Source organism: Rhagoletis pomonella, unplaced genomic scaffold (genome assembly GCF_013731165.1).
Source record: "Rhagoletis pomonella isolate Grant_MI unplaced genomic scaffold, Rhpom_1.0 Rhpom_scaffold_00003, whole genome shotgun sequence".
NCBI classification, from domain to species: Eukaryota; Metazoa; Arthropoda; class Insecta; order Diptera; family Tephritidae; genus Rhagoletis; species Rhagoletis pomonella.
In genome coordinates, this window is record NW_023458557.1 from 42,674,824 (window position 1) to 42,685,732 (window position 10,909).

Sequence of the window (10,909 nt, forward strand, 5' to 3'; positions counted from 1 at the left end):
CACGGTCTTCAGCAACACTCTCAGAAACAGACGCAATATTCTCTTCTGTACGCACTGTACGCATTCGTGTGGTTGGTTTAATGTCCAATAAAGTAAACTGAGTGCGAAACTTGGTCACAATCGCATTAATTGTTTGCTCACTTGGTCGATTATGTAGACCATAAATCGGACGTAAAGCGCGAAACACATTTCGAACCGAACACTGATTTTGGTAATAAAATTCAATGATTTGCAAGCGTTGCTCGTTAGTAAGTCTATTCATGATGAAATTTCAAAGCATACTGAGCATCTTTCTCTTTGACACCATGTCTGAAATCCCACGTGATCTGTCAAATACTAATGCATGAAAATCCTAACCTCAAAAAAATCACCCGTTACTTGCGATGAAGAGAAGGAATATCAAATCTAAAACAAAACAAGTAAGAAAGTCTAAGAGCTTGTTTTCATTAGGTCAAAATCACTGACATCAAAAACTGCCTTCATCTGACAGCTGCTCATTTGATGTCAAATGCGTTTTGATTACATTTTAAAAACTGACCAAATGTCGATACCGCAGTGCATGTCAAAGACTGTCGTCAAATTTCGGTGTCAGATGATTGACATTCCGTTTTATTACTGATGTCAAATGTGATGTTAAATTTTTACAAAAAGTATAGAATACCAACTGTTTAGCTATAGACAAACCAAAAATGTAATTGGATAGAACTCCTCATGCTGATTTTAACCAGGGTTGTTGCGAATATTATCCAAATTAAACAAATTTCGTAACAAATGAAAAAGGATTTAAATAGCTTTAAAACTGAAATGTCTAAACGAAGAAAGCCACATATTGAAAAATATTTCAATAAAAAATTTTAACTAATTACCATAAATCAAATCTTGTGTCAGGTATATGCATTTCTTTAGTATTAAATTATAAAAAAATATAAATAGAGGTCGTTCGCTATTTCTGTTTAAAAGCTATTTCAGTCCTCTTTCATATGATACCAAATTTGTATAATTTGGACAGGCGGTTTGTTTATTAAGCGGAAAGGACTTTTATTTCGGAAAAATATTCGCAACAACCCTGATTTTAACCTTACCAAAGTTATTTAGCGCAAGTAAAAAATTAAGAAGGTATAGTAGGTTAAGTTAAATTTTTCGATATTTTGAAATATCAATATCTTATGAACTACATAACCGATTAAACAACTAATGATGTCAAAATAAAGATGATTAGTTTATCTTTCAGTTGATGTTCATAATTTTTCTGATTTTTTATATTTACTATAATACTAAAAAACAAAAAAATTTAATTTTTTCACTAAATTACCTTTTTTGAAGAAAATTGCATAATTAATGCTACAGAAATGGTGACAGGTAATAAGGTCAATGGAAATAAGGTCAATTGACTTTATTTCGCGCCTTTTCAAAAGCGAAATAAAGTCAACAAAAATTTGGAAATAAAGTCATTGACGCTAATTCCTCATTCAAATGGAAATGGCGTCAACAATGCTTAAAGTATTTTGATTCATAGAAAAAAATGTTGTTCTTAAAATAAACATTGCCCCGTAAGTGTTGTTTTTTAATAGAAGAAAAATGTTATTGCCAAATCCTCAGTGTTGTTATATTAATCCACACACAATCATGAACTACCACCAATTGATTTGATTAAAAAAATTTAAATTACGAATATGTAAAAACACGATGCGAAAAACTAAACACATTTAACAATAAAATAAAGCTACATTTTCCAAACAAAAGTGCAATGATAAAATAAGATAAACTAGTTGAATAGCCTTTATAAATTAGAAATTAGTTTACTGACAGAAGGAAAAAGAACTTTGTTTATTCCAAAAATACAATTAAACCAAGGCACATTGAACAGGTAATATCAGTATAGCAACTGATTTGATTTTTTCAAATTATTTGTTCTCGAAAATGTCAAATATTTTACATTTCTTCTCACAAAAATTCTAAATTGTTAAAATCTAGTTGCATGTGAAACATTTTCCATACAAAACCAGCGATTAAATAGCAGCTTTTGGAAAGCTCGCCCAACTCAGCAGCACAACCGCTAATTACTGGGCCTGGCACAGGATGGGTCAATGCTTCGAGAAGCGAACCAATTTACTAAGAAAGAAAGTTGCAACAATTTTCATTTTTTCAATTTAAATTTTTTAACTTCTTCGTATTTCGCATGGCACGCTTTGATGTTGAAGAAAAAAATCAGAACAGTTTTTGGCACCTTCGTTACCAGAAGCAATAACAAAATACAGGCAAATGTTGTTTTTGCTCAAATGCTCTAAACCTGTTTGATATGCCTTGAATTAAACAAAAAATGTGATATGATTCATATGAAGAAAGTAATATTCACAAAATATTTTTACACTTATGAAAAGTCTAACAAAATATAGGAAGAGCATCGTCTTTAAAAACTGTTCCGCATATTGGACATATCGCTTTTGTATGAATTTTTTCTGCATGCTCTTTAATATATGTTAAAAACATTGCTGGAAAACCTTAAAATGTTTGCATGAAACCATGTCGCAATAAACAGATGAAGTAATAAAACAGCTTTCTCGCTTTATTTTCTGACATTCGGCATTTTATAGGCAAATTTTCAAATAAAGCAGTGGCACCTGGTAAATTTCACTATGGGTGGGATGCAGCATGCAATAACACCATACACAATAATTCCCATTACTTGGACATTAAAAAGCAGTTTCAGAAGTGAACTAGTGTTATTTTATCATTTTTCCTTTTTCTAAACGGTTATAATGCCACCAGTACATAATTGCGAAAGGAGGGGAGGGGCGGGGGACGCGAGCGCGACGTCGAACGCGGCGCGGGGTGGCGCGGGGAGGCGCGCGAACGCGGACCGCCGCGACGCCGGGCACTTTCAAAATTGTATACTTACAAATCCGTCCATTTAACTTGTTCATGTACTACTTTTTGTCAAATGTAACTGGGTGACTACGTACATATGTGTATGTGCACTAGTTTTCTTTATTACTCAAATTGTTAAGTATAAAAGTTGGTCTTATTGCTCAACGAGAAATTAAATAAAGCAAATTTGTGTTATTTCACATTCAATTGGGAAATAACACAAATTTGCGTTATTGCCGTTTGTGTTATTTCACCCCCCCCATACCGAGATACATATGTGTGCGCTCGGATATAAAAAATATGGAAATTATTCACTCAAAATTGATATTTAGAATAATTTTTAGACGAAAACTAAGAATATTATAGATTTTTGGAAAATGGGCGTAGCCACTCCCACTTATGGTTACATATGTATATCTTGGTAACCGCTGCACCAATTTCTTCCAAGCTTGGCACAGTTGTTAGCCTTGGTATAGCATACCAAATAGCCGAAAATTTTTAAAATCGGACAATAACACGCCCACATCCCATATAACGGTAGTTTAGGGAAATACGAAATCTTCGATAAATCAATAAATCTTAAAGCTAATTTATTCAAAATTGATTCTTGCAACAATTCTTTAGCAAGAAATGCGTTTATGATAAAATTTTGACAAATGGGCGTGGCCCGCACACTTATGATCATATATATGTATCTCGGTAACCGTTCTACCAATTTGTACCAAACTCGGTACGGTTATTGTGCTTGCCACATAAAAGCAAACCGTTGAAAATTATTGAAATCCGACTAAAAGTACGGCCGCTTTTCATATGACGGTAAATTTCAGATATTCTTGAAACTTCAATATTTCGAATTTAAGGACGCTAATTTACTCAAAATTGATACACCGCGGCTTACCATGTAGCGGTAGGTTTCGTAAAGGTGAAAAACACTTATTTAATACTTGCGCCGGGTATTTAATATTCGGCTCCGCCCGGACTTAGACTTTCTTACTTGTTTTATGAACAATTGAAAATTTTTAACAACAACTTATGTAATAAACACTTCTGCATTTATTTATGAAAAATATGCGTGCATTTCGGTATAGTTTCGTCGGAATGAATTTTTAATTGCCAGCGTGTGCGCCCGAGTCTCGCCGCTGGATCGCGCGCAATCCGCGTTGACTTCTTGCGCAAGAAAGAAATGCACGTTTCAATCGTTCCACTTCTATTTCTCATGCTCGAGTTTGGCATGCCCGCGGGAGTTGGGCGCGCACGCTGCCAAATAAAAATGCACTCCGACCAAACTATGTATATCGAAATGCACGCATTTTTTCGTAGATAAATGCAGAAATGTTTATGACATAAGTTGTCGTTAAAAATTTTCGTTCACGAGGCGCAGAAATAGTTTAAATCTCCATTTGTTATTAAAAAATTATTGAAAAGCAAGGATCGTCGGTTCGAATCCTACTGAAAGAAGTCTGATGAGGAAATGTGATGATTTCCGAAATAGCTATCACTTCTACCATTTTTATACCCGAGCGCACTTGTGCACAAGGGTATATTAATTTTGTTCACATAACGGTTGTTGGTAACAGCCAAAACGAATCGAGATAGATATAGACAAATGTATACATAAATGCTCAGAATGAATAGAGAAGTCGATTAAGCCATGTCTGTCTGTCCGTCCGTCCGTGTACACGATAACTCGAGCAAAAATTTAGATATCTCAACGAAATTTGGAAAATGGGCGAAATTGGACTGTAACCACGCCCACTTCCCATATAACGGTCATTTCCAGAAATACGAAAACTGCGATATTTTAGTAACTACTGAACATAATTCACTCAAAATTAATATTTACAATCATTTTCAGACGAAAAATAAGAATATTTTAAATTTTTGGAAAATGGGCGTAGCCACGCCCACTTGTGGTTACATGTGTATATCTTGGTAACCGCTACACCAATTTCTTCCAAGCTTGGCACAGTTGTTGGTCTTGGTACAGCATACTAAATGGCCGAAAATTAAAAAAAGTCCAACCACGCCCACACCCCATATAACGGTAATTTAGAGAAATACGAAATCTTCGATAAATCAGTAAATATTAAAGCTAATGTATTCAAAATTGATGCTAGCAACAATTCTTTACCAAGGAATACGTTTTTGGTAAAATTTTGGAAAATGGGCGTGGCACCGCCCACTTATGATCACACGGTAACCGTTATACCAATTTGTACCAAACTCTGTATGGTTATTGTGCTTGCGACATAAAAGCATAACATTGAAAATTATAGAAATCGGACTAAAATTACGGCCGCTTTTCATATAACGGTAAATTTCAGAAATGCTTGATACACCCCGGCTTACCATCTAGCGGTAGGTTTCGGAAAGGTGAAAAACATATATTTAATACTTGCGCCGGGTATTTAATGTTCGGCTCCGCCCGAACTTGGGCTTTCTTACTTGTTTTAAATTATTGTTGCTTTTCTACAATAAGTTTTCATTAAAAAACGGCCTCAAGCTCAATAAAAATTGTTGAATATAATTGTTATAGGGTCATAAAATAACAAAAACGAAAAGCAAAAAAAAATATTTTTGTAACGGAAATAATTTCGTGGTATAGTTTAATGTTTTTTAAATCTGCATCCAAAAAATTTTTTCATTCGGACACTTACTTTCAAAGAAAAATAAAAATTTTCATAACACTGCAAAAATTTTCAATTGTTGATTTAAAAAACTACTTGGAATTTTGCAACACAATTTACACTGTGTACTTTTCGAGTACAAAACTCAGCGCTGCTTTTCATTGAAAAATATTAATCTTGGTAAATTCGGGGCCAATTTGAGGAAGCCTTACCCTTATGTCTTTTCTGAATGGTGACTTACACTCTGCCAAGGTGTGATTGAAGGTAGGTAGTATTTTTTTTTTGGGGGAGGTTTGGGTTCTGGCAAATTTTTTTTTTTTAGTTTCACTTTTATTTCAACATATTTTGATTAAAAGAAAAATACTGACAAAAATATAATTTTTTATAAAAACAGGGCTGAAATCTTGAAATTCCTGCCCGTATTTTGTTTGTAAGTCAAATATGAGTGGCATTGTGCTACTATGATAGCACGCCCGAGTAATCATAGCCAACTTAATACAGTAGTCGAAAAAACTATAGCCGCACCATATTTTGACAAGTTTTAAAATATTATTTTTGTTGTTATTTAATTTCGGTTAGTTTTTTATAGTTCGTTCTTTACCAACATCCTTATAAATAGAAGTTTAAAGGCAGTGTCACACGATTGGGTATTTGCCAAAATTTGGTGTAAATCGTATCCCAATTGTTTGAACACCCAAAATATTTTTCACTATCCCAATCACGAAACTTAATTTCTTGAAATTTTTCAATAGAACATCGCTGTATTGTACCAATCTTTTGAATGCAAAAAAATTTTCCCATTTTTTTACCAATAGCCCAATTTAAAAATATATAAATCTGTACAAATGTACCAATCGAGTGAGACTGCCTTAAAAATTTATGCAATTTAAAAAAAATTCTACAAATTTTCGTTAAAATTTCGAGTTTTTTAATCAAATTCTGAGTATGCAGTTTTGTAGCCCATTGAATTCTAGTAGAATAAAGTACAAGTTTCAAATGGTTAAAAATGTCGATTGATTTTTTAGAATTTTTAAAAGTTCGAAATTTGTACGAAAGTTTGTTGAATTTTTTTTTAATATTGCACAAATGAGTAGCCCACTTGCAAACAGCGTTATGTGATTTTATAACAGTAAGCCAAAAATTGAAAAAAAACGTCTACAACAACAAGTAACATCCAAATTGTGTATATCTCTTTATTATCTGAAAATTTGGATAAACAAGAGCCTAATTACATTAAAGGACAATATCGCAGTGTGGTAGTTTTGGAAATTTTATATATAAAAAACATCTACATCCCCCCCTAAATACGGCCTTGCAAACGAGTATTGAAACTTCGAGCTCGCGCAAATGGGAGAAACATAGTGTTCACGTATTATATTTTTTCCCCAAAATATTTGAATTAAATATACTTAATTTTGTGTGAATGAAATATTGCTAAATTTTAAGTTGAACATTTTATTGCACATTAGAGCTGTCAAACTATCGATAGAGGGCCACTCGATAGTTTGCGATAATTTAGCTGCACTATCGATACTATCGCTACTATCGATACTTTTGTTTATTATATGTATATTAAGCATATTTTCTTTTATTTCTATAAGTGTACAGTAATAAATACCCAAAAAAATGCACAAAGAATACAATTGGCCCTATTATGGTTGTTCAGGTTGTAACGAAGCGTTTTCTGTGAAGGCCCCGACGCTTCTGTTTTCTATGCTGAGGTATACTCGCCGTGCCCACGGTCCGTTACAATAAATTTATATTGTTGGGCCTTTGCAAATAGTACTTTATTTAATTATTTCTTATCCTCTAAAAAAACTACTTAATTTCTATGAACATAATACGATTAACGGAGTATGAATTCCTAACGGTGAATTCCCAGCGCGCTGCTGCTGGGTGACGTCGACGCTATTCTGTTGGCGCTCCGCTGATGGACGACGTCGGTGCCACTATGCCGGCGTTCTGCTGCTGTGCGATGTCGGCGCTACTGTGTCGGCGCTCTGCTCCTATGCGACGTCGGCGCTACTGTGTCGGCGCTCTGATTCCGTGCGACATCGGCGCTCTGCTAGTGGACGGCGTCGGCGCTACTGTGTCGGCGCTCTGCTGCTACGCGACGTCGGCTTCCGTGCGGCAGGCGTCGCCGTTGCGCGGGCTTGCGGTGGACTGAGGTGTGGCGGCACTCTACCCCTGAACGGCCAAGCCTTGTATTGCGAACAGTGTACAAGTTAAGGGCCCTTCACTAGTAGCTGTGCGTTCACAGCTGCAGTTCCGCGTTGCGCGCGGTGGTGGGGCGATGCCGGCGCTACTCCGCCGGGGCTGTACTGTTGGGCGAGCGGGCGTCGCCGTCACGCGGGCTCACGGTTGACTGTGGGGTTGCGGCACTCTACCTTTGAAAAGCCAAGCCTTGTATTGCGAACAGTGTACAAAGCAAGAGCTCCTCACTAATAGCTGTGCGTTCACGACCACAGCTCCGTGCTGACTGACTGGTATGTTGCCAAGTCACATCCACGGTTGCCACATTTGGTCACTTGTGACCAAAATAGGTAACTTTTTGAGCGCTTGGTAACTTGGCAACTTTCTTTTTATTTTGGTAACTTTTGGTAAGTTTGCCGTGTATAAAGTCAGACTAAAAAACTTGGATTAATTTGATAAATTGTCCTGTGGTTAGTTGCGTGTAGCGGTGACAACACTACTAGAAACAATTGCATTGATCAGGCAACACAGCGCTCAGCAAAAATCACCAACCACATATCAAAGAAGATTATCCCTTTGCTGTCTACCGCCTGTCTCTCGTTCAATATTTATTGTGATATTTGGATCGTGATCCCTATTGATGGATTTCAAAATAGTGATGGATCGCGCATTTTCAATATTTATCACGTCAGTATTTACATGCTTTTGTGTTGAGAGGTTTAAAGTCCAATAGATAATGCCTGGAAATCTTATCTAAACTAGATGTTATTTTATTGAAAATCATCTATACTTTTTATTATATGTATGGTGATACCACATATAATTTGTTCGAAATGCAACGCGAAATGCCAAGCCGCGAATTGATATCACGAAACATGCCACACTTCAATACTTATTGACAGATCTTTGAGTCAAATGTATATACACTGAGCCAAAAGTAAAATGGTTTTTTCAATCGAGTTATTGTTTGGTTTTTTCATGGTCAGTTTACCGATTGTAAGAAATGTGATTCAAATTGAACATTTGAAAACCAATTTGTATGCCTGTCTTTAGTTGGACATGCAGAGGTGCTTGCTGTCAGCGGCAACACAATTTTTTTCTGTTTCTTTGGTTTTTCTTTATCACGAAAAAGCATCTGTGAAGTGTAAAACCAAACTAAACGACAAAGAAAATTGACTCAAGTTGAACATTTAAAGACAAATTTATAAAGCGGCTGTAGCTGAGTGTGTAGAGATGCTTGCTGTTAGTTGCTAATACCGTCAGAGGCCACGTGTCGGAATGATTATAAAAAATTTTGTTTTGTATCATCGAATTATGAAAAAGCATCTGTGAAGTGCTGAGCATGCGCCTGTTGAAACGAAAAAATCGCCAACCAAAAGTTTGGTTAATGTAAACAAAAATGTGGTTAATATTACCAAATCATTGTTGAAAATATCAACCAAGGCATTGTTAATATTAACCAAAAACCACGTTCATTCCTTTTCAAGTTTGAATTTGATAATATTAACCAATTTTTGTTGATTTTTCTCTCAGTGTAGAGAAAATGAAAAAAGTAGGTTTGAACAGCAGCTTGTGCGGTGTATTTGGGCTCTTTAGCACGTCGGTAAATGCAAGTCGATTTTTTTTCAGAGGCTAAGATCCCGTTTAAAAGACAAGAGCGTAAAGCGTGTTTTTATGAAAAGTATATTTTTAAACGCGTTCATTGCGAAAATGGTTTTTGTTTCACAAATTTTTGTTATATTCTTTTTTATACCCATATATGTGATCATAAGTGGGCAGCGCTACGCCCATTTTCTAAAATTTTAACAAAAACGTATTCCTTGGTAAAGAATTGTTGCTAGCATCAGTTTTGAATACATTAGCTTTAATATTTGCTGATTTATCGAAGATTTCGTATTTCTCTAAATTACCGTTATATGGGATGTGGGCGTGGTTATTGTCCGATTTTTTAAATTTTCGGCCATTTAGTATGCTGTACCAAGACCAACAACTGTGCCAAGTTTGGAAGAAATTTGTGTAGCGGTTACCAAGATATACACATGTAACCATAAGTGGGCGTGGCTACACCCATTTTCCAAAAAATTTAAAATATTCTTATTTTTCGTCTCAAAATTATTGTAAATATCAATTTTGAGTGAATTATCTTCAGTAGTTACTAAAATATCGCAGTTTTCGTATTTCTGGAAATGACCGTTATATGGGAAGTGGCGTGGTTACAGTCCAATTTCGCCCATTTTCAATACCAACCTACCTTGGATTATTATTATTATTATTATTTTTATTAATTATAATTAAAATCACAATTAATACTTAGCACTAGCTACAAGGCTATCGGCATAAAGGTGTACTTTAGACTATATTTGTTTATTTAGTTTTAGTTTTACTAAAAATTTAAAGATGTTCTTAATATTGTTGTCTGAAGGAATTGCTAGGATAGAATATGGCGATTGGTTTTGAAAAATAGAGGTCCACGTTTGTTTGGTGACTGTACAGTTAACGAGAAGACGTTCTAGTGTTAGAGTATACGAGTTACAAAAGTGGCATACGGGCGGAGGCTCCTGTTTCATGAGGTGTACGTGCGTTAGTTTGGTGTGTCCGAGCCGGAGTCTGGTGAAGCAAGTGTTCATTGTGGTGGTAGTTGGCAGTTGTAAAGCTTTTCTTGTTGGATTTATTAGCTTATAGTTGTGGTTGTATGATATCCATTTGTTCCTTATTGATTCTGTGAACGTTTCAGCGGCTAAGGTGATAACGTGCTTTTTTACGAAGGGCGTAAATATATGGAGCGGGTGCTTAGCTGCTGATTTCGCGGCTTCATCTGCGTACTCATTCCCGGTTATACCCACGTGTCCAGGTATCCACATCAGTTTAAGTTTTTTGTGTTGTTTAATTAGTGCTGTGCGAATTTGACTTATTTCCTTGTTGTCATTGGTTGCGTTTTTAATCGCTGAGAAAATCGATTTGCTGTCCGTACATACCACAAATTTTCCACGTTTGGAGGTTATGTATTCGAAGCACGTAATAACTGCTTGGACTTCACAGTCAAAAGAGTTAGCATATGAAGGTAGATGTCCATGGGCTAACAGTGAGCCAGATTCTGTGACTAGTGCAAATGTTGCTGCAAATTCGCTTTTTGAACCATCCGTAAACAAGAAGGTCCAATTTTCTTTCTTTAAAGTTGTAGTGGCTTCAGCAAAAATCTTCCTGTACATTTCAGCCGACGT